Source organism: Lepus europaeus, chromosome 9 (genome assembly GCF_033115175.1).
Source record: "Lepus europaeus isolate LE1 chromosome 9, mLepTim1.pri, whole genome shotgun sequence".
NCBI lineage: Eukaryota > Metazoa > Chordata > Mammalia > Lagomorpha > Leporidae > Lepus > Lepus europaeus.
Window position 1 is genome coordinate 36,623,179 of NC_084835.1, and position 21,684 is coordinate 36,644,862.

The following is a 21,684-nucleotide window of genomic DNA, read 5'->3' on the forward strand; positions in this document are numbered from 1 at the left end:
AGGAAGTTCTCAAGCTTACCTGCATACTTACAATGTAAATCTATACTTGTAAGCTATTGTATCAAGGAATGTATATTTGTAAAAAGGCTCTATTATTTTTCTCACAACCACAAACTTTCAGCAATCATGCTCTCAAAATATTGGGGAAGCAAGGTTTGGACTTAGACTTAAAGCAATGATAAGCTCGGTGTACGCATGTTTTACGGCAGGTCAATGACATTCAAAGCTTGCACATTTCAAGGAAACATGGGCCTTCCTCCACGAGTTTCTGGCAGGTAACCTCCAAACTTCTGCAATATCCTGCCTAATGAGAGATTTTGTTTACCTGGGAAGTTGGATAATATTAGACAGTTTATATAATACCAACAAGAAGATCAACGGTTGTGGCCTTGGGATGGAGAACAAGAGACTTAGTTCAAGCATGAGGACATTCAGTTCCTTTGCCACTGATTCCCACTAAAACCCTGGGAATCAAATCTGAGTGATTGTCTCTGGATGGTACTGTTCAGACCACGCTGTCACATGTTGCTAGTGTCCCGCACTCCTCTGGGAGAAAACAACTGAAATCTCTGGCTGCCTGTCTCTTGTCCTCTGTCCTTCTTGGCCATGCACCTGTTTCCTTTGCTATTTATAATCTATACCCTCTCTGCAATAAATGACAATCATTAATATAACACCTTTTTAGAAAAAAAATTCTGTAAGTCTTCTAGTGGTAACTGAGGAAGGAGTGCACACACACCTGCAGGCACACACACAGATGGCATCAGTGAAGGGGAATTAAAGAAACAATTTAAAATGCAGTGGAAATGGGAGCAACAAGTTTTGGCAGTGATTAAATAAAAGCCCAGTGCTTCTACACGGGCTATAATTACTATCCCAGGTGCATAGTGCAGGGTTGGGTTAGGGAACTTGTCTCGAGTTTCCTATGCTGGCATCAGTCTGAGACTGTGCAGGTGACAACTGTACAGAGTGCTGACATTATAACAGCAGATAGGGTGCATTGTAATCAGGGAGACAGCACTTTCTTAAAGTATCTCACAGTTACAGAGACTGTCACAGCCTCCTTGGCCTGGCCTTGCTCACCTCTCCAGGATCAGGGTCCATCACTCTGCCTCTCGTTTTCCTTATTGTATCCAATATTTTGCCATTTTACGTCTCATTGTCATAGTTTCTCCTTCACAGCCCATCTTACAAAATGTAATTATTTGAGTCCGAATTTGTGTTTTCATACTGTCACTAAAATGTGAGCTCAGTAAGGATAGGGATGTCTAGAGGCTGTTATTTTATCTGTAGCACCTAATTCTGGACTGGCATTCACAGCAACACTGTTTGAAAGGTAAAACCCTTTTCTGTCTCAAGGGTTCAGCACATAGCATTTCCTCTATTCAGAAAGTTCTTCCCTGGGGCCGGCGCTTTGGCGCAGTGCAGTGGGTTAACGCCCTGGCCCGAAGCGCCAGCATCCCATATGGGAGCTGGTTGAGTGCCAGCTGCTCCACTTCCTGTCCAGCTCTCTGCGGTGGCCTGGGAAAGTAGTAGAAGATGACCCAAGTCCTTGGGCCCCTGCACTCACGTGGGAGACCTGGAGGAAGCCCCCCTGGCTCCTGGCTTCGGCTCGGTGCAGCTCCGGCCATTGTGGCCAACTGGGGAGTGAACCATCAGATGGAAGACCTCTCTCTCTCTCTCTCTCTGCCTCTCCTCTCTGTGTAACTCTGACTTTCAAGTAAAGTAAATAAATTCTTAAAAAAAAAAAGTTCTTCCCTTTCTCCCCCTTTCTTCCTCATCTTTAACATCTCTCTTGGACAACCACCTAGAGATGAGATACATCAGATACTCTTTCATACACTTCTGTAACAGTATGCTATTACTCTGAACTTGCGACCAAAAGAATACCCATTTATCTCTTACACTTCACAGCATTGTAGGTCAAAAGCCTGGGCACAGTCAACTGTGTTCTCTGCTTTTCTTTGGGTCTTTCCTAGAGCTGTTATTAAAGTACTGCACATTGGAGACTAGACATTCCAGACGTAGGTGTTGGCAGGACCAAGTTCTCTCCCAAGACTCTAGGGGAGAAGCTTCTCTGCCTCTTCCAGCGTCTGAGTTCCTCCAACATTCCTTGGCTTGTGGCAACACAACTCCAACCTCTGCTGTCTTTCCTCAGTAGCCTCACATGGCATTGCTTCTCCGTGTCTTTGCCTGGGTCTTAAATGTATCTCTGTTTTTTAAAAGATACTTTAATCCACCTTAAATGCAGAGAAACAGAGAAAATGAGAGGGAGAGAGGGGGTGGGAGAGGGAGAGATGGAGAGAGGGAGAGAGGGGGAGAGGGAGAGAGGGGGAGAGGGAGAGAGGGAGAGGGAGAGAGGGAGAAGGAGAGGGAGAGGGGGTGGGAGAGGGAGAGAGAGGGAGGGAGAGAGAGGGAGGGAGAGGGAGCAGGAGCAGGAGCAGGAGCAGAGCGAGAGCGAGCACTTCCATCCATTAGTTCCCTCCCCAAAGGTTTGCAACAGCTAGGGTTGATCAGTCCAAAGGCATGAAGTCAATCCAGGATGCCCACATGGGTGGCAGGGACAAAGTACCAAAATTTTCCATCTGTGGCCTCCCAGGCTGTACATTAGCAGGAAACTGAAACTGGAGACAGAACAGGGACTCAAACTCATGCATTTCCATGTTGGGGTGGGCATCCCAACTGGCCTTTAACTGCTGCATTGAACACCTGCTCTACATTTAGCTCTACATTTAGCACTTCTTAAGAAGTCCAGTCTTACTGGATTAAGTTCTAACGACCTCATCCTAACCTGATACATCTCCACAGACCCTGTCTCCAAATACTGACACATTTGCAGATAGCAGGGGTAGGGTCTTCACCCTATGTGGCTCTGGTAGACACAATCCAACCCATTATAGCCTCACAAGGCTGAACTCACTTCATCTGGGCTGGAGATTCATCCACAAGGTGCGAGGAAGAACCATGTCTCAGCTCATTCAGTTTGCTGGCAGAGTTTAGTTCCCTGAGGTTCTAGAAATGAGGACTCTGCTCCTTGTTGGCTGTAGCAGGGACCTCTCTTAGCTTACAGAAGCCACCACATTCTCATCACATGGCTGCCTCCATCCTTGAGCCAGTAGTGGAGCATCAATTCCTTCTCCTAGTTGTAATCTGACATCATCTGACCACCGGCTGTAGAAGATGTTCTGGTTTGAAAGGGCTCATATCATTAAACGGGGACCACTGGAATAATTTCTCTTTTGCCATTTATAAACATAATCATGCAAATGATACTATTTTACAGTTTCCAAGAGTGGGTATTTAGCCCGTGGTTAAGATACATATGTCCTACCTTGAAGTCACTGGCTGTAGCTCCTCACTCCTGCTTCCTGCTAATGCAGACCCTGGGGGATATTGGTGATGGCTCCAGGAGTTGGGTCCCTGCCACACACGGGGGATATCTATGTCTCATTCCTGGCTCCTGGCTGTAGTACAAGCTCAACGCTGGCCATTGCAAACACTTCTCTTGGTCTCTTTCTCTCTGGCTTTCTCTGCATCTCAAATAAATTGCCAAAATTTTAAGTATTTACAGATCCAAACTCAAAAAAATGAAGGATATTATGTAAAGACAAGAAATTCAGGGGGTCACTCTTGTAATTCTGCCCACATCATCCTCGCTAACTTGCAGCTTTCCTGAAACATCACATTACTTGTCTAACATTTGTCTTCCATGTTATATTATAAGCTCTATAAAAATGCTTGTTATGCACAGCTAGTGTCTTAAGTATGCAGTAAGAGTAGGCACTTGAAAGAAGAGAAGGAAGGAAGGAAGGAACTAGATGGAAGGGAAAATGGGTGAGTTGCTTTTAATGCAATATTCTAACTGACTAATTAGTAGCTTGCTCATTAGGTATGGAGACACTAAGAGATACGGTCTTGGATGATCAAACTTTTGTCTTCAGGCAGGAAAATGGCGGAAAGACACTGAGTGCAGATCAGGAACCCAGATGTCAGGGTTGAGATAATGAGCCTGAAACGTTGACCGATGACAGTCAGAAACTTGCAAGTGTGTAAGTTCTGTCACCACACAGTAATGGCCTGCCATTTATTCGGCCACATTCTCCTGGTTTCTCCAAGGACATCCATTACCATTCTAAAAAATTAATAGGTGCAGACAATGATGTAACAGCTAATGAGAAAACAGAATGTGCATTTTGCAATTGCACTAACTTAGCTGGGAAGATTTAAGCCAACAGGCATACTTGCATTTCTAGGGTTAAAAACCCACACTCAGTCCTCGAGTGAATTGATCAATGGATAAACAGACTCCTTTTAAGTACATAACACCTGACCTGCTAGAAAAAGAAATCCTGTGTTTAGATACACAGTGCTGCTTTCTGATGGAACCATCAGACTCACACAGTATTCTAAAATTAACCAAACTCCCAAAGTCTCTCCTCAGTGAGAGTAACACAAATGGTTATCTTTAATTACATTTCCCCTTTGGGTGATTCTATGAAGTCTGATTTTAAATGAGTTTTTAAAATATCCTTTTAAGAAAAGTAAGCAAAGCGGTGGAGAGAAGAGAGCATGTAGCTAACAGAACAGCAGCCGTGGAAGAGGAGGCAAGATCCATGTGGAGCTCCAGGAGTAAAACACACAGGTGCAGTTTGCAAATCGGAATACATTTTAAGGCCACCTCCTCTCTCCCCCCCTAAAGGCCTAATCTGTAGATTTACAGTCACAGACCTATCAGAAAAGCAGACTAGGTTTGTTCTGGTACATTGGAGGAGGTAAGCGTTCACCTAGTTAATTGTCTCGGCTGTGATTTCATTGAATAAAGGAAAGCAATTATTATTTCAAATTCTGCTGGCTGCCTTTCCCAGGAACAAACCGACAGGGGATCAGGAATCCTGTCAATTGCATCTGGCAGGACCTTCGAGGGCTGCAGGTTTACCAGTTGTGTGACAGCTGAGGATAACATTGCCCATGCTTCGCCACAGTGCCTGCTCTGATTCTCTACCTGACTTCTCTTTGCAGACATTACATAACACACAGAGGGCGGGAGGGACGGCCTGAAATAATGTCTGATTAGAAGGATCCACACAAAGAGCAAAAAGCCAAAAAGATATCCATGGCTGAGATTATCATTGCCGCTCAACTCTCCTGAGTTGGAAACATTCTTCATCTGGTGTCTCCGTACCTGTTGCTGTTATCACAAAGAAACAAAACAAAACAAAACAAGGATGTATCTTTATAGATATATTTCAAAGACCAGCCAGATATTTGATACAAAAGTCAAGCTACTGATGTTTGCACAATGCATGAATATCAAACAGATTTCATCTGCTAGATACGGAGTTAATTATACTATTTGTGGCAATGAGGGTTCAACAGTGCCTAGAATATGGAAGGGAAGTTTGAGGATGCGGCAGTAAACCTAGGTCTTACCATAGGCTGTGAGAATGTTCTTCGAATGCTGGAAGTCAGGGCATGTAAGGAGAGTGGAACATGAGCTAATAAAGTGAAAGTTGACTAAAATAATCACATTTATACCTGCGCTGCTGCTTCTCACAAAAAGCATCCATAATACCAGGAAAATAACATTCAGAGTGAATTTCTCGATACTGCTCACAGCACAAGTGAGATACATCAATACTATTTGTTAAAAAGCTAACTCCATACAGCCTGCAGTTTATTCTTTTATCAGGAACTGATGTAACTTAATGTATTTAAAGAGAATAGCCCAGGGACTGAAATATTTTAATTTGCCTCTCTAATGAGAGGTTCTTTGCAGTTCTTCTAAGAACATTTGTTTTCTCAAGCTTCCTTCTCCCACATTCTCTCCCACATACACATGCTCAAAAATGGTGTGGAAGATAGGCCTGCCTGGTAAAAATACTATGTGTTGGGAGCAAGGCTGGGGCAGAGAGTGGTGTGTGCACATGTGCATGCACACACAAACATGTGCACATGTGTCTACCACAAAGCCCCAACCCTAAATGTGTTTTTAGGGAGGAAATGACATTTCAGCTGCAAAATAGCAAAACTGTCTGTGTGACTTTGTCAAAGGGATTTGACAGTGTCACAGCCTTTTGTTTTACAGAGCCAGTGTAGATGTATCTTCTACCCACTAGGAGGTCAGTTCCTCAAAACTCAGAGTTCAGCTCATTCTTTTATAAGGGGGCAAGGGGTAACTTGCTCTTTATTAGCTTGGAGGGGAACCAGCTTCCCCTGGGAGAATATCCAAGGTTGGGTATATTCAGAGGCATTCTAAGTCTTTATCAGGGGTTTGCAAATTGTGATCATAAAGGGAATCACTGGTGTTCTCAGTAGCATCTCTGAGCCTGCCGACAGACACAAACACACGTCCACAATCACACAAAACATGGTAAATCCGAAACTCTGGGTTAAGCCCTCCAGGTGACTCTGCTGCATGTTCAACTTTGAGGACCATTGCCTTCCATCAGTAAACCTTACAAATGCCTCACTGCCATCTCTGGCTTTCACAGATTACAGAAGAGAAGCCCAGAATTCTGAAACCATCTGCCACACAGCTAAGTGATAGGTGAGACCGCAGGCCCCCTTGTTCAGGCTGCTAGCCTCAAACTGTCTCCAGGCAGCCTTTACCGTAGTTACTGCTGGCCGCAGAAAATAGCTTTGAATTCCCACAACTGCTCTGACTGCTCTTACCCACGTAGGAATGAATGGAGCTTCCATGTGTGTACACTGGCAAGACTCCCTCCTTTTCCACCCTCAGCTTTCATTACAAGGGAGACATAGAATCTCAGCCTCCTGTGAAGAGGTCACAGTAGCAAGTAAGCCATGAAGGGTGTTGCCAAGGGTGCCAAGATCTTGAAATTCCTTGATCTCAAATAATGGAGACTTTATTAGCGCTGCTACAAACTTAGCAGTAGGCCAGCAACTTAGAAGTAACTGGCATGGGCTGTTGTGGCTGATTCTAAATCCTAATGCAAACCCTTGGAACATCTCTTTAACCTCATGATAAGATATTGGAATAAAGTGACAGAAGAGATGGAGAACGTCGGGGGGAGGGGAGGGGATCGGAGTAGGAAGAGAAGAGACTCTCTCATGGAAATACAGAGCTATTTCTAAGAGTGAGGACTTTTCCTCTGGCCATGTATTTAAATGATCTGAGTCATCCAGAAAACAAAGTTCTTCCTCACAGTTGGCAGAAGGGTTTGTTTCATTAGGAGAGGTTTATTATATTTTCCTGCAAGTTAGGATCACAGGAAATCTGGTGCAATTTGAATGAGGTTGGTAGATTTTATCAATGTCAATGTCCTAGTTGTGATATAATAGCTATGAAATATTATCTTTGGAAGAGACTGGGTAAAGAGGATATGGGATCTCTGCATTATTTCTTACAGCTGAGAGTAAACCTTCAGTTTTCTCAGCATTAAAAAAAAGAATGGGGGTGGAGGGTGAGGGGTGGGAGAGGTGGCGCTGTGGCTTAGTGGGTAAAGCAGTACCGGCATCCCATATGGTCTCCGGTTTGAGTCCTGGCTGCTCCACTTCCCATCCAGCTCTCTGCTATGGCCTGAGAATGCAGTGGAAGATGGTTCAAGTCCTTGGGCTCCTGTACCCACATGGGAGACCCAGAAGTTCCTGGCTCCTGGCTGCAGACCGCCCAGCTCTGGCTGTCATGGCTCTTTGGGGAGTGAACCAAATGAAGACCTCTCTGTCTCTCTCTGCCTTTCTGTAACTCTACCTTTCAAATAAATAAATCTTTAAAACAAAAAATGAATGAGAATGGGGCCAATGCTGTGGTGCAGTGGGTCAAAGTCCCAGCCTGTAGTGCCAGCATCCCGTAGGTGAACGGTTCGAGTCCTGGCTGCTCCACTTCCGATCCGCCTCCCTGCTAATGTGCTTGGGAAAGCAGCGGAGGATGGCCCAAGTGCTTGGACCCCTGCACTGACCTGGCTCCTGTCTTTGGACAGCTCTGACGTGGCAGTCATTTGGGGAGTGAACCAGCAGATGGAAGAATTCTGTTTCTACCTCTCTTTAACTCTTTCAAATAAATAAAATCAATCTTTTTAAAAAATGGTGTTATGTCAGGATGGGCAGAAAGTGGTCTGGGCAAAGTGACCTGGAACCATACTATTTCATATTTTTAAAAGTCATCTCTTCCACAGCTCCTAAGAAGCTGAAAGGTAACTCAACCATATAAGGGGCTTCTCCACCATTCTCTCTCTCTTTTTTTTTTTTTAATTTTTTTGACAGGCAGAGTGGACAGTGAGAGAGAGAGAGAGAGAGAGAGAGAGAGAGAGAGAAAGGTCTTCCTTTGCTGTTGGTTCACCCCCCAATGGCCGCTCTGGTGGCACGCTGTGGCTGGCGCACCGCGCTGATCCTAAGCCAGGAGCCAGGTGCTTCCTCCTGGTCTCCCATGCAGGTGCAGGGCCCAAGGACCTGGGCCATCCTCCACTGCACTCCCAGGCCACAGCAGAGAGCTGGCCTGTAAGAGGAGCAACCGGGACAGAATCTGGCGACCTGACTGGGACTAGAACCTGGTGTGCCAGCGCCGCAGGCGGAGAATTAGCCTAGTGAGCCATGGCGCCGGCCTCTCCATCATTCTCATTCCTTCACACAAGTCACTGGAACAAAGATGGGCTAACATGTACAGCTGACATGCCCAGGGAGGCTCTCTTTGCACTGGCAACTAGTGGGCATGTCTAGCACCCTCCCTCAGGTGTGGTTGCTAGGTAGCAAGAGTAATCTGCTACTTTGGTACAGCATCTCTCAACCTGTTCCTTCCTAGAAAGGGGTGGACACGTTGTGGGGAAGGAATCTTTGTTGGAAAGAAATCTGCTAGTTGCTATTTAGTTCCCTTTTGTGTTTCTTCCCTGAGCTGCCAGACGGGATATTTAAAAATACACCTAAGCTGTTGTTGGGTGCCAAGAATTTCACATCAACTGACTGCCTGCTAATGGTTTTGATGGGCGACTTGATAGTACGCACCAAATCCCAGTAGATGATTGGACTGCAGACAAGATCAGACAGTGCCTTGCAGAGGAGGGGAGGCTGTTTCTTGCCCACACTCCACCACGCTGTGTAAGGCAATCTCTTTTGTCACTGCAAAGACAAAACTGACCCTAAGCATCTCTCTCCAGAAAGTCCAAACATGGGAGTACTGCATCCATCAGCAGTAAAGTACAGAAAGTCAGGATGGCCAGTTTTCAGACATGTACTAGTCGGTGGACAAGAAGAAAGCATATTCCTATTGAGTGAACTCATGATGCCAAAAGTTATCGTTTAATCCTGTCAACATCCAAGAGGCCAGTGTGTTATTTTTAAATTGTGTTTTATTTTAAAGACACATACACACACACATGGAGAGGGAGATGGAGAGGGAAACAGAGAAAGATCGCTTCTCGGCCTTTTGGCTAAGATCAAGTGTGCAGAGATAGAGAGATATCTCCCATCCATCTGTTGATTCCCATCATCTGTTGATTGCAACACCTGGGGCTAGGCCAGGCCAAAGGCAGGAGTCCATGACTCAATCTGTTTCGCCCACATAGTCGGCAGGGACTCTGATGACCCAGGGTGTGCATGAGCAGGAAGCTGTATGGGAAGTGGAGGAGCAGAGATGCAAAACAGGTCCTCCCCTGTGAGATGCAGGCTTTTCAAGTGGGGTCTTAACCACTGTGCCAGGCTAAGTACTGTAAGACCAGTTTGATAGCTGAGTATTCAGTACATTAATTTTCCAAGGTCCTGCAACTAGGGGGCAGGTGGTAGTGGTAAGGCCGCAAAGCAGAAATGGTTTCTAAACAGTTTCTAAGTTCATACTCCTAGCAGTTACACTGGGAATGTTCTAATGACTTTTCCAAGCTTAGAGTTTTCTAAAACTCTGTAAGTAATCAGGAAAGTGACTTTGCTGTTAAGTCAGATACTGGTCAACAATGGTTGCAGTTGACATTTTCCACAATAGTACAACTGAGGGCTTTCCTAAGACTACAGAGAACCAGAAGCCCTTAAGGAATCAAATCAGCTGTCTTGGCCCAGATGGTCCAGAATAAGCCATGTTGAAAAAAAAGATTACAGATCCATACCGTTCATCATTTGTTGTCATCAGAGCTTTGCCTCTGTTTGCCACTTAACTAGAGTAATCATCATAATACCTCCCATGCATAGCGAGCTTTCGGGCTTACAAAGCACTTTCACATGTATTATCTCATTTGATCTTCATAATAATCCTCTAAACTCAGCAGGACATTTCACAAATGAGGTTCTCAGAGGGTAAATGAATCTCCCACAGCACTGTTTGTCCAAGAACGAACTCCTGTGTTTTGACTAGGATACTTCTGCACCGCATAGTCACTGTCACAGCCAACAGCCCACTCCACAACATCCTCAAATGGACCCTAGGAAAAGCGAACCCCTCATTCCCATGGAGATCTGATAGGGCAGCATGAGTGGGGCTATTGTACTTCAAGGCATGGGGCCAGGGCTCCAGATGGTGATTCTTGTATTCCTTCTACCATACCCCTATTTGAAAAAGTCATCTGTGTAGTAGCCTAACCAAGGTCAGTTGCTTTCCATGAAATCATTTCAGCTGTATCAGCCATCACAAAGAGCATCTTAAAGTAACTGTACCAAGAGGTAGGATTATTGATAAGAAGCTGAGCAAGCTAACAGATCTAATAGTCATTGAGAAAATAGATTTTCCTGTAACAGCTTTTTCTTGATTACCCAAACCTGCACCAAAGGCCAAATAGATACAGGAGAGTTTCATATAATACAAGGGTTAGTTCTAGGCTTATCTTGTAACCTTTTGATATTATATTTAATTATATGTTTACAGTTGGAGAGTCAAACTAGACTTATTTTTAACTTTTATTTAATGAATATAAATTCCCAATGTACAGCTTATGGATTACAATGGCTTCCCCCTCCCATAACTTCCCTCCCACCTGCAACCCTCCCCTCTCCCGCTCCCTCTCCCCTTCCATTCACATCAAGATTCATTTTCAATTCTCTTTATATACAGAAGATCAATTTAGACTCTTATTAAAGATGCTTTCAATAATATGATATACTAATATATTTTTTAAAAAGCTTTCTACTTACTCTTATTTAGGAATTAGAGTCCAATTTTTCTGTGGAGGTTGCATTTTGCCAGGTTATAGACTCCATAAACAAGAATACTTCCTTTGACCTCTGTTTTTTTTTTTTTAAATAAAATTATTTACTTCTTTGAAAGGCAGAATGATGGGGAGAGAGGAGGGGAGGAGGGAGGGAGGGAGGGAGGGAGGGAGGGAGAGGGAGAGGGAGAGGGAGAGAGAGAGAGAGAGAGAGAGAGAGAGAGAGAGAGAGAGATCGAGCTTCTGTGTGATTCACTCCCTACATGGCCACAACGGCCAGAGCTGGGCCAGGCTGAAGCCAAGAGCCAGAAGCTACACCTAGCTTTCCCACATATGGGGCAGGAACCCAAGTACTCAGGTCACCATCTGCTACCTCCAAGCTGCATTAGAAGGAAGACGGATCAGAAACACAGAGGAGCTGGCCCACAGACCAGCACTGCAGCGTGAGATGAGGGTGTGTCAAGCAGTGGCTCAATCTGCTATGCCGTAATGCCAATGCCACTCACTCACATTCTCACTGTGACTACATTTAGGTGATGGAAGTGGGCTCCACTGCATCACAGCCTTGGCCACTCCCAGATATCTTATGTTCAGGTGAACTTCTCCTTTCACCTCATATGTATGATCCCTGTGAGCAACTCAATTTGTATTGAATCTGATGTGAAAGGTGCTAAGACTAAGGCTTATCTTCCAAAAAAGTTCATGTGAGGATTAATGGGAATGATGATATCAGGAGCCTGCCAGCTAATGGTTTAACGGAATGCCAGTCATGGAGCAGGCATTAGGCCTAGCAATTAAGACATCGCATCTCACATTCGAGTGTCTGGGTTCAGTACTCCTCTCTGGCCCCTGACCGCAGCTTCTGGCCGTGCAAACTCTGGAGGACCACAGTGGTGGCTCATGTAGTTGATTTCCTGTTGTCACCATGGGAAACATGAATTGAACTCCCAGCTTCAGCCCACCCTTCCCTGCATACTGTGGGCATCTGGGGAGTGAAGTAGCAGTTGGAAGTTCTCTCTCTGTTAGTGAAACAAAAACTGTGTTATAAAGTGCCAGTCATATAGAAAGGATGAAATCTTGTATTTTACAACAATCTGGAAGTAACTGGAGGTCATTGTGTTAAACACAGTAAGTCAAGCACAGAAAGACAAGGAGCACAGAAACTCACTCATGTGCAGTCTACCAAAGGTAATTCAGAACTTGAGCTGCATGGTGGTTACCAGAAGCTGGGCAGAGTAGCAGGGATTAAAGGCATGGGAAGGGCCCAGCACTATAGCATAGCGGGTAAAGCCGCCGCCTGCAAAGCCGACATTGCCGGTTCGAGTCCCAGATGCTGCACTTCTGATTCAGCTCTCTGCTATGGCCTTGGAAAGCAGTAGAAGATGGCCCAAGTCCTTGGGCCCCTGCACCTGTGTGGGAGACCCAGAGGAAGCTCCTGGCTCCTGGCTTCGAATCGGTGCAGCTCCAGCCAAAGAGGTCATCTGGGGAGTGAAACAGTGGATGGAAGTCCTCTCTCTCTGCCTCTCCTTCTCTCTCTGTGTAACTCTGACTTTCAAATAAATAAATTTTTAAAAAAATAAAGGCATGGGGAAAGGTTACTGAATAAACATGAAGTCATATTCATATAGGAATAGTAAGTTCTTCTAGTGCACAGTAGGGTAAGTGTAGACAATTATAATGTACTGTGTATTTTTCTTTATATTTATTTATTTGACAGAGCTAGACAGTGAGAGAGACAGAGAGAAAGGTTTTCCTTCTGTTGGTTCACTCCCCAAATAGCTGCCACGGCCAGTGCTACGCTGATCTGAAGCCAGGAGCCAGGTGCTTCCTCCTGGTCTCCCACGTGGGTGCAGGGCCCAAGCACTTCGGCCATCCTCCACTGCCCTCCCAGTCCACAACAGAGAGCTGGACTGGAAGAGGAGCAGCCAGTGTACTGTGTATTTTTCTTAAAAAGAAAAAAATCCTAGAAGCATTTTCAATTTTTCCACCATAAAGAATTGATACACATTTGAGATTGATGTGTTTACTCTGATTGACATTACCGCATGTATGTAAGTATTCAAACACCACATGGGATCCCATAAACATACACACTTTTTAATGTGTCAGTTAAACAAAAAAAAAAAATCTTTAAATGGGTGCCATCCTTTCCCCTTCTGAGACGTGTGACTCATGTCACAGGTTATGGAATGGATAAGCCTCAAAATACCTTGCTCAAGCTAAAAGCACAGCATCTACTCAGCCCCAAGACAGCCTACTGTTTGCTAGACATGCTTCTGGGTTTGGGGCAAAGAATAACAAGTCAAGCCTCTGAGGACTCATTATTAGTTCTCTAGGCCTTAAACTCAGTGTTAATGAACGCTTTATTACGCCTTGCTCACAGCCACCCCTCTGATATTGGGCCAACCATTTGCTTCACACTGAGAAGAATGCAAAGCCAAGACGAGAAATGGCAGGAGATGCTGAGTTTGCACTACCCACTTGACCGGAACCTCCAGAAGCTGTCCCTGCCCAGCAGCCAACCTGTGGTCCAGAAACAGGGCCATCTCCTCTTTGGAGATTCCTTCCCTCTCGCTGTCCACCACCACCAAGCAGTCGGGCCCTCTCTCTGCTTCTGTTCCACCTTGTGCCTAGCCCTAGTAAGACAGCCACCACACTGATTCAAGCTGTTCTTTTACAGGAGCCTGCGAGCATCTTTGCACAGTATCATGCTACCTGGTGGGTCCTCATCTTTGAGACCTATTCAAAGATCCAACTGGGACTCATCCAGGAAATCAAAGCCCAGGGCGAGTCACCTACGTCACCTTTGGAGGTTTTAATATTTTTACCAATCAGGATCTTCTTCAGCATAAAAGAGAACATTTACCCCCATCTGAGTTAAAAGCTTCCTCCTAGTCCACTTTAATAGCAATCATCTGCCTACCATCTTCCCCCCTCCTCCCTTGGATATGTGTAACAGCCAAATTGGTACACTAAGGGAGGGAAATGCTAAAAATACATGTGCTGTTGTCTTTGTTCTCTCCATCATTCCCTAGAAAAGTAAATACAGGGGAAAAGCAAGGTGATGGGATAATGGCTAAATTAATTAAAAATCTGACAACCCCACTGAGTCAGAAACAAAGTCTCCCAACAGGAAATTGGTGCTATAACTGCACAGATTCAAGAAATCTTCCAATCCACAATTTTTTCCAGGATGTTAAAGCTATCACACTGATTTATGGGCTGTGCTGTACCAGCACATTTATCTTCTAAGAACCCGCATCCCCTGGGGAGACCTGATTAGACTATCCTTAGCTTAGGAAAGCACACATACATGCGCACACACACACACAGGCATACACAACCATATCACCCAAGTGTAGGCTACAAATGCCACAGAATATGTCAGTCTTTTTGTAAAGGCGTGTATATCATCCTCACATATCCTTATGCAAATTGTGGGCTATACCAACTGTCAGCCATGGCACAATTCCAATCGCTGGGGGGAGTGTATTCCCTCACATGCAAAAATGTCAAAATCATCCTGTTTCCTAGACATAGAAAGCATAGACAAGTATATAATTGCAAGGATTATAACCCAAGATATTTGCTTAATATCACACTCCACTAATTTAAGGACCACAGTGCACTGATCTCCCTGAACTGCTGTGCAATTTTTAAAGAGAGTACACACTAAAGCCCTGGCATCCCTTATGGACATCAATTCTAGTCCCGGCTGCTTCTCTTCCAATCCAGCTCTCTGCTATGGCCCAGGATAGCAGTGGAAGATGGCCCAAGTGCTTGGGCCCTGCACCTGCATGGGAGACCAGGAGGAAGCACCTGGCTCCTGCCTTCGGATCAGCGCAGTGCGCCGGCCGTGGTGGCCATTGGAGGGTGAACCAACAGCAAAGGAAGACCTTTCTCTCTCTCTCTCACTGTTCACTCTGCCTGTCAAAAAAAAAAAAAAAGATTTATTTATTTATTTGAAAGTCACAGAGAGGCAGAGGCAGAGACAGAAAGAGAGAGAGAGAGAGAGAGAGAGAGAGAGAGAGAGTCTTCCACCTGCTGTTAACTCTCCAAATGGCTGGAGTGGCTACAGCTGGGCCCATCTGCAACCAGAAGCCTGGAGCTTCTTCCAGTCTTCTACATGGGTGTTGGGCCATCTTCCGTTGCCTTCCCAGACGATAGCAGAGAGCTATGGGATGCCAGGACTGTAGGCATTGACTTTACCCACTACACAAAATTGCCTCCTTCATACTTTTCTAAACTGTGCCTAACTCATCACAAGGACCCCAGTTGTTTCGTTTGTTTGTTTGTTTGTTTTTGACAGGCAGAGTGGATAGTGAGAGAGAGACAGAGAGAAAGGTCTTCCTTTTTGCCATTGGTTCACCCTCCAATGGCCACTGCGGCCGGCGCATCTCGCTGATCCGAAGCCAGGAGCTTCTCCTGGTCTCCCATGCGGGTGCAGGGCCCAAGCACTTGGGCCATCCTCCACTGCCTTCCCGGGCCATAGCAGAGAGCTGGCCTGGAAGAGGAGCAACCGGGAAAGAATCTGGCACCCTGACCGGGACTAGAACCCGGTGTGCCGGAGCCACAAGGCGGAGGATTTGCCTGTTTAGCCACGGCGCCAGCCAGGACCCCAGTTTTAAGTACCAAAGCACAGGCTGGTGGCCCTGTACCCACATGGGAGACCTGGAAGAAGCTCCTGGCTCTGGCTTCAGATCGTCAGAGCTACGGCCTCTGCGGCCATCTGGGGAGTGAACCAGCAGATGGAAGACCTCTCTGTCTGTCTCTACCTCTCTAACTCTTTCAAATAAATAAAATAAATCTTTTTTTAAAAAGTGGGTTTTTTAAAAAAGAGTACGCACTTTTAATAATAATATTAAACATAGGCGCTAACATTGGTTGAATGCTATGTGCCAGGTGCTGTGCAGCGTTTTACATATATTTGGTTCTGAAGAAAACTCCTTGCAGTAAACATCATGTTCACGATCCAGATGAGGACCCTAGAGCATGGAGAGGTGATGTTCCACAGCTCAGAAACGGCCCAGACACTGAGGTGCTGAGACGGTACATCTTCAGAATCCCCACATGAGGTTGCTTCTGTGACAAGAGTCCCAGTGGTGCAGCCAGTGGCTAGACAATCAAGATGGATGTCTGGTCCTTTGGAATGAGCAGTGGAAGCCTGACAGCAGCCTCACATTACTGTGAGGCCTTAGGTACATCATAGAATCCCTCTTCACCTGCAGCATCTCACCTGGTTAGAGCATGAGCAAACCCAAGTGTGAGCAAAGATTAAAGAGGGCACCTATGTCATCTTTCAGTATGTAAAGTCCATGAACGCATATTCTCTGCAGTATCCCAAGTACCTAGGACCATAGAAGGAAATGATTAAAAAAATTATTTGTCAAGTGAATGAATAATTGAACAAAGGAAAAGTGTTCACCAAAATGGCTTTAAATTCAGCACATAATTATTGTACAGCTGATTTGATGTGATTACCTAATAGGTGTCATAAGCCTAGCATAGGGGTAACTAATTTCATTAATCATTATCACTACCCTGCAGAGTGTTTGCAGTCTCATCCTTTACAGAGAAGGAGAAGAAACAAGGATAGCTAAGTGCTTTGCCCAAGATCAAGGCTAATCAGCACTGAAGCTCATTTTTAAGGCCAGCTTCCCTCTAATCAACATCTCGGAGAGGAAAAGATGAATTATGCGTCTCGTTCCATAAGAAGCCTATATTTAGCTGACAGTCAACAGGCAAGCACATTGAGAAATTAGAAATTAAGACCTCTTGGGTTGAGAGTTATAAAAGAAAAACAGAACCAACCTAGAAGGTGAGCATGCTTCTGACTGGGTTGGTCAGGGCTAATGTTTCTCAATTCTCGCTGCATTTTAGAATCATTAGCATTTGCTACTTTTCAAAAACAACCCAGTTGGGACCAACACTATGGTGCAATCGGGTTAAAGTCCCAGCCTGCAGCTCAGGTATCCCATGCAGGCACCGGTTTGAGTCCCAACTGCTCCACTTCCAATTCAGGTCCCTGCTGATGTGCTTGGGAAAGCAGTGAAAGATGGCCTAAGTGCTTGGGCCACTGCATCCACATGGGAGACCCAGAAGAGGCTCGAGGTTCCCTCTAAGAGTCCGAGTCTTTGGGGCCATTTGGGGAGTGAACCAGTGGACAGAAGACCTCTCTCTGTCACTACCTCTTTCTGTAATTCTGCTTTTCAAATAAATAAAATATTTAAAAAAAAAACTGTTCTTTTGTACAGCCTAGGTTGAGAGCCACCTATGTACTTTAGATTGAGTGTTGCACTTTAGATGGTTAGTTAAATAAGCAAAATGGCACAGCGATCTCAGAACAGGGAGCATAAATAACCTGCCAAAGGGCACATAGCGTAATAATGGCAAAGTAAAAACAGAATACAGGAACCCTATGACTGGATCTGACAGTCATGAAGACACTGCCACTACCCTAGACAGCATAAAGTGTGACCAGGAAAGCAGTTCCATTCCACCCAAGGATGCTGCAGAGAATAAATTTCACCTTCGGAGCCGAGTTTTCAGCTTCCACCATAAATTTCAGCATGAAGCGCACTTCTAACCGGTAGGACTAAGAAATGGGAACAAGGAAGAGTCCATTTACCTCTGTCTCTTCTCACATCGCTCATCATCGCTTCTGATATGAAAACACGAAGCCCTGCTTCGGCCGTATCTATAGATCTCAAATGGAAGAAGACAAGCTGCCACCGCCGAGCCGCTGCCTCACATGATGGATGAAGCCAACTCCTGAAACTGCTGAGAAATCTCCCAGTCTTGCAGTCATAAAACTAAAAGGCAGAGAAGAAGGGGGCCATCTGCTACACGCTGGCTGCAGATTCATCTCTGCTTGCACGGGAAGAGGAGCCCCTCTACTTCTTTAGAAAAACAACAACAACCAACAATTTCTTGTTCATTTTTGGAGGCACTGCTTCCTCGAGGGAGAGAGTATTCAGACTTATCTGTAGGTTGAAACTGAGCAAAGAGAAAGCAATATACAAGGTGCTTTCCTTTTGCCTTCAATTCTCTTCTAAATTCTGGTTTTTAGGAAGCATCCTGTTTTTTCTAGACTGGGAGAAGGTAGCACATAATATTTTACTATTCTTTTTTTTAAAAAAGATTTATTTATTTGAAAGTCAGAGTTATGAGAGAGAGGAGAGGTCAGAGAGAGGTCTTCCATCTGATGGTTCACTTTCCAATTGGCTGCAACGGCTGGAGCTGTGCCAATCCGAAGCCAGGAGCTTCTTCCGGGTCTCCCACATGGGTGCAGGGGCCCAAGGACTTGGGCCATCTTCTACTGCTTTTCCAGGCCATAGCAGAGAGCTGGATCGGAGTGGAACAGCTGGGACTTGAACTGTTGCCCATATGGGATGCCGGCACTTCAGGCCAGGGCATTAACCCACTGCGCCACAGTGCCGGCGCTGCCAATTTTTACTATTCTTAAATCTTTAACAAATGACAGTTCCAACTATTACTGGCACCATTTTTCAGGTTTACTTATTGACTTTCACTTACTTGAAAGATAGATTGATGGGGATGGGGGGAGAAGAGAGGGAGGAAGGGAGAGAGAGAGAGAGAAATAGACCATCCTTTCATTCGCTGGGTTCATTCCTGAAATGCCCTACAACCGCCTGGGCTAGTCCAGGTGGAAACCAGGAACCAAGAAGTCTATCTGGGTCTCCCCCATAGGTGCCCATGACCTGCTGCATAAGTGCAGGCGGAGCTCAAAGCAGCACTCTAATGTGGGATCCAGGCATCTCAACCAGCAGCTTAACCTGCTTTGCCAAAATAACCTGTTAGGACCTTTTAATACTTTTTACCACAGAGGAGGTAGTCACTATGAAGGTTTTGCACTTGGCACTGGTATAAAACGGGCATTCACTGATATTAAAGAACAGAGGTTTCAGAGGGGAGATGCAGAGTCTGCAGCTCTCCAGATAGCCTACAGGGTGCACAGAGGAGACACAGAGAGAAGTTGGAGCCCAGCCTGGGCTCCCCTCCTCCTTATCCACCCCTTTCCCTGGTCAATAGTCTCCACTTCTATCTGCTTATCTATTGGGATTCTGATAAAACTGCTTTTGTGAAAACTTTGTTAATAAATATTGATTGGGGGCTTTAAAAATTCATGAAAAATGGGTATGATGAAAATGCTGCACATGAATTTCAAAATTTCTTTGCACCAAAACAATCTTTTAATTCCATTTTCCACACTTTTTGAATTACCCTCTTAGGTAGAGCATAGTCTAGGCTTTCAAAAAATGAATGAATGCATGCACACAGGTGTATTTATCATGCACAGGAAAAAAAATGAGAAACATGAGCACCAAATTATTTTTAAACTTTTTTTCCTTTTATTTGATTACATTAATTGTATTCAATATTCCAGTTCATCAGCCCTCTCATCAGCCTGGTTTCATTTAATGTTTAAACCACATGTTGCATGTTACGTTACATAATTTTACTTTTAATTGCTTATTTTTTACATAGCTCATTTGCAAACATGGCTTATCAACCTTCTAGTTTCTTGTTCTTTCCAAGTTACTTTTTTCCATTTTTCCCATGGTCTTGACTTAAACATTTTAAATATCATTTCCATATCTGAACTCTGACACAGTTTTTTTCTGACTCTGACAGCTAATTTTCTTGTGTGCAACATAACTGATAATTTGGTAACGGGGGATAACTCTTACTGATGGGATTGGCAAATTGTTCATGCTTTTTGGTGTTTTGCTTATCTCTATCCTAAATTCTTTTTTGTTGTTGTTGTTTATTTTGACAGATAGAGTTAGGCAGAGAAAGAGAAAGGTCTTCCTTCTGTTGGTTCACTCCCCAAATGGCCACTACGGCCAGAGCTACACCGATCTGAAGCCAGGAGTCAGGTGCTTCTTCCTGGTCTCCCATGCAGGTGCAGGCATCCAAGCACTTGGGCCATCCTCCACTGCATTCCTGGGCCACAGCAGAGAGCTGGATTGGAAGAGGAGCAACCGGGACTAGAACCCGGTGCCCATATGGGATGCTGGCGCTGCAAGCGGAGGATTAACCTAGTGAGCCACAGCACCAGTCCCTCTAAATTTTTGTCATAGGTTTTTTAAAAATAAAAAACTGCGCATGGGTAAAATAAAAACTCATGTTTTCTTTATGAAAAACATAATGAGCTGTGGTAAATTATACTTATTCTACTGTGCCTTAGCTCTATAACGTATTCTCCTATCTAACTCTTTGCCTTAAACTTATGAGTAAGGTACCTGTTACCCAACCTCCAACTATACCTTCTCCCCTCTACTGGAAGTTCTAAGCACAAAGAAATGATAAACGTTTAAGGAGAAGAAGATGCTAATTACCCTGATTTGGCCACTACAGACTGTACACATGAACTAAATACCCAGGGTACTTCATAAATACGTACAATTGTTCTGTGTCCATTTTGTGAAGAGTGGTACTTTCAACAAATCTGGACTTGAGGACTGCTTAGAGGCACCTGCTTAAGGCCATCTTAAAATGTAAACCTCCATACATCGGACAAGTAACTTTCACTGGCCCCTCCCACTGTCACTAAAATGATCCATCACCATTTCCAGTAGGATGGAGACAGAGGGACATCCATCAAGGGACCACTCAAAGAGTGGTCAAACATACTTGAGCACTCGTACTTGGGGAGTAGAAGTGAGTGCTGAGGCCCATCTCCCACGAGTTAATGACAACCAGAACCAGATGCTTAGTACTCCGAGTTCCTGGAAGTCAAGTGCAGGCTGGCCTTTCTTCAGTGATAAATGAGCAAAGGCAAAGTGGCTAAGGGCATCAATTTCAGGGCCAGTCTGCCAGAGACTTGGCTCCACCTGAACAATCTGAAGCCATGGGCTAGTCACTTTCTCTCTCCAAGCTCACCATCCTCATCTAAAACTTCAGGGTCATCATATTACTGTAGAGGTACTGTGTAGTTTAAAATCAACAATATCTTCCCAATCACAACTCTCTTCCTCAAATGTGACGGGTAACAATGAGCGCATCATAATCTGATGTATCGCTGGAGTTCAAATATGCAATTTTCCTTCATTGTACATTTGCTTGGAAGAAAGGATCGCACTTATAGGAGCATGGTTCACTGTAAAATATAATGTATGATGAAGCAGACTAATATAATTGTATGTGAAAGCTCTCTAAGTCTTTGCAAAATATAAATTCATTTTATGAAGGTTGTAGTGACTTTTGAATTGCAAACACCTAAATTATAGCATAATTTTTAGTCTCATGAAAACAAATGAAGATATATGATAGTAGTTACCTTCCCCCATTAAGTACCATCTTGAAACAGAAACAGAAAGAACTGATATTGCAGGCCACTTTGCAGCAATTTAAATGATCAGGAAAATGGTAGGAAAATTGGTATGTCAAATTCACTAACTTCCAAGAAAAGTACATTTCAATTGAGTTTCCTTAAATCCTGTTTTCATCCAAGTATTCGTATGATTTTCAAGTTCATTTCTCTTGCATCCTGTCTGTAAGATGACACCCAGACACATTCACCGAGTTACTCTCCATCACTGAGTCTCTGATTTGGTGTGCTTAGCTTAACAGACACTGT

General features: G+C 44.6%; 1 protein-coding gene across 8 annotated transcripts in view; it reads right to left on the minus strand.

Moving 5' to 3' along the window:
* CADPS (calcium dependent secretion activator) overlaps positions 1-21,684 on the minus strand; it is a 506,306-nt gene that overhangs the window by 450,298 nt on the left and 34,324 nt on the right. The window lies entirely within an intron of this gene.